The following is a 3,177-nucleotide window of genomic DNA, read 5'->3' as shown; positions in this document are numbered from 1 at the left end:
CAGTAAAAACTAATTGGTTTATTTATTAATCAATTGATTCATCCAGTCTTCCATTAAGCATCAGGCACAAATATAAGTTCTAGGAATATAGCATTAAATAATAACTATACCCTCATCATTCCTGACAGAGTCTGCACACACAGAAGGACTTGATTATACTAACATGGCAAATCTTGAGCTCAATCTTCAGTCTACAAAGTTCAGGAAGAAAGATGATATAAACACACCAACTTTGTGGCATAGTTTTCTGATTTTGTGGTGCAATGCTTGAACACTGAAATATGAATAAGAAGAGTTGTAATTTTTGTAATCACTGTGAAACACCAGTGTGGACCTGGTAGGGACTTGGTTCAGAAAGAGCATCATTTCAGCACAAGGAAGCATCGTCATTCCTACCATGCTACCCACAGGCTTACAGGATTTCTGAGAGAAAGAAAATATTGGTAACCAGTGAGTAATTAGTTTTCTATTCACTTAATGTCTTAGAATAGAACTTATTGCCTTTTGGGGGGTTTATTTTATATTGATGTGCTTACAAAGTTTGTCTACATTGTTTTTCATACTATCTGATTGCCTATTGAACTTGGTAAACCTCTGGATTCCTTGAACAACGGGTTGATGGGAAAATATTTCAGTAGAGATAATAGATTGCCTTCTAATATATATGTGAGCAAATGGTTAACTGAAAAGCTAAAAAAATGGGCTCTGGTTGCTTAGTGGTAAGGATTTGTGCTGCCAAACCCAGAAGAATGCAAGTCAGGAACACCAGTTGCTCTGCAAGAGAAAATGGGCAAACTCCTCCAATGCAATTTGAAACACACACTGAAAATCTGAAAACACACTGGTGGGCCAGCTATGAGATCGTTCTGACTCAGCAGCATGCAACAAAAGTTGCTTGGACACACACATACACATGTATTACAGCTATCTGTGTTGTCAGTGGTGACTTGCTGAATAAGTTTCAATAGAACTTCCAAATGATGAAAGACTAGGAAGACCTTCCATTTTGCTTTTGAAAATCAGCCAGTGAAAACCTATAGATCACAATGGCCTAGTCCATAAACAACAGTGGGGGGAAAAGGGCAACATTTTATTCCAACATGCATAGCATAGGCACCAGCTAAAGGTCGATTCAGTGTGCAGTACTAACACATATGTACATAAGCGAGTGGGTTGGTACAGTTGATGAAGGAGTTGGTAAGTACAGCACAGTGCTTGCTACATCACTGTACACTACAAGCTAGGCATATATCATATCTAATTTCTAATCAATCATACAAGATACATACATTACTTAATAATTTTCATGATATCACTCAGTTATACACTATTATGAATTACTTCTGATGTATTCTAGAAGCTCAGAGCATTTTGTTTGTTTGTCTTGTTCAAGACAAGATATCTGTAATTCCCATAAAACAAAACCCACTGCCTATGAGGTGAATCCAACTGCTGGCCATCATCCATGTTAGTGGATTCATACTGGGAAACTGATGGTTTAAAACAACCTACCTCTTGGTTAGAAGCCTAACATTTGACACCCCTTCCTTCCTTCCTTCCTTCCTTCCTTCCTTCCTTCCTTCCTTCCTTCCTTCCTTCCTTCCTTCCTTCCTTCGTGTCTCTCTCTCTCTCTCTCTCTCTCTCTCTCTCTCTCTCTCTCTCTCTTTCTCTCTTTCTTTCTTTGTCTCTTTGTCTTTCTCATTACTGGTGAGTCTAAACCAACTCATTGCTGATCCTCTATGGCTTTGCAGGTGTTGTAAATTACAAAAGAGAACACTGTCCATCTTTCTCCCGTGGTGCAGTAGGTGGATTCAAATTGCCTCTCTTTGGGTTGGCAGTGCAAGTCCTTAATCACTAGGTCACCAGAGCTAAACTTAATGTTTTTGTTGTTATGTACCATCAATTCAAGTACGACTCATAGTGAGACTATGGACAACAGATCGGAACCGTGTCCTATTCTGTGCCATCTGTATCATCTCTGACACACTTGAGCCCATTGTTGCAGTCACTGTGTCAATCCATCTCACTGAGGGGCTTCTTGTCCTTCACTGACCCATCAGCTTCCCAAAACTGATAGCCTTTCAAAAGAGTAGCCTCTCACATTATGCTAAATAAAATATCTCAGTCATAAAAAGACAAATACTGCATAGTGCCACTGCTGTAGAATGGGACTGACATCAGGGTTGGGGTAAGATTGAGAAAACTGGATAGATTATGTATACTGAATTGAAACAGATGAGGGAGAGAACAGTTTTAAAAGTGATGTATGATAGGGTATTATGATTATCACAGGAATCCAGAATTAAGGTTGCATAGCGGAGTGCATTTGGGGCAGGGGTGGAGGAATGTATACCAATGAAGAAGTTTATCTTTTGCTTTTCAAAGAGAGGAATGAACTGGGGGGTGGGGGTAGAGAAAAAAGTGCAACAAAATCCAAAATATCTGTAAATGTTCATTATAAAATAAATAAAATAAAATAATAAAACAAAATAAAATAAAATAAAATAAAAAATAAATAGAGTAGACTATCTTAGTAACATGCCCAAAGTATGTGAGACAAGCGTTGCCATCATTTCTCCCTAGGAACCCTCTGGCTGCACTTTTTTTCCAAGACCTGTCTGTTCTTTTGACTGTCCTTAAGATATTCAATAGTCATCTCCAATACCACAATTCAAAAACATCAATTTTTATTCTGCCTTCCTTATTTATTGTCCAGTTCTCAGAGTCATAGCAAGTGATTGAAAAGACCATGGCTTGAGTCAGACATGCTTTAGTTTTCCAACCAGTGTCGTTGCTCCTCAGTACTTTGGAGAAATCCCTGACAGCGAACTTGCCTATGCAATATGTCTTCTGATCTTCTGACTGCTGTTATCATGGGTGTTGATTATGGATTCAAGTAAGACTAAATTATTGACAATTTCAATCTCTTCTCTAGTTATCATGATGTTGCTTTTCAGTCCTGTGGTGAGGATTTTGGTTTTCCTGATGTTGAGATTCAATTCATTTTGAAGGCTGTAGTATTTGATCTTCTGTTAGGAAGTGTTTCAAATCCTTATTTTCAGGAAGCAAGGTTGTGCCATCTGCCTAACACAGGTTGTTGGTGAGTATTCCTATAATCCTGATGCCACATTCTTCTTCATAGAATGCAGTTTTACTTATTTACTCATCATACAGACA

The sequence above is a fragment of the Elephantulus edwardii genome, unplaced genomic scaffold (genome assembly GCF_000299155.1).
Source record: "Elephantulus edwardii isolate Elephantulus edwardi_28Jun2011 unplaced genomic scaffold, EleEdw1.0 scaffold00124, whole genome shotgun sequence".
Classification (NCBI taxonomy): Eukaryota; Metazoa; Chordata; class Mammalia; order Macroscelidea; family Macroscelididae; genus Elephantulus; species Elephantulus edwardii.
Note: the sequence above shows the minus strand (reverse complement) of the source record.